This window comes from Plasmopara halstedii (genome assembly GCF_900000015.1).
Source record: "Plasmopara halstedii genome assembly, contig: Scaffold_3073, whole genome shotgun sequence".
In the NCBI taxonomy this organism is placed as follows: Eukaryota; Oomycota; class Peronosporomycetes; order Peronosporales; family Peronosporaceae; genus Plasmopara; species Plasmopara halstedii.
This window is the reverse complement of record NW_020189977.1, coordinates 374,692-374,978: the sequence shown is the minus strand read 5'-3', so window position 1 is coordinate 374,978 and position 287 is coordinate 374,692.

The following is a 287-nucleotide window of genomic DNA, read 5'->3' as shown; positions in this document are numbered from 1 at the left end:
TTCAGGATAGCGCAGTCATCCCAACCACTACAGATATGATACTCATAATGTGCCTTAAAAAACGTGCTAAACGAGTCTTCACAGAACACCTGTGATCACCCATTCCTCAATTGCCTCAAATGCGGATATTTTGTCGTAATATTCTAGCTGACGTGCAGTATGTGAATGATAAAACTGATTGTATTCTTCTTCTGCATCTCGATCTGATTGCTAATTGCTATGTGACATCAAAGCGCATGAACAATTTAATTTGCTACAGCTTCAACGCTGCAATCACGAATAAAGGT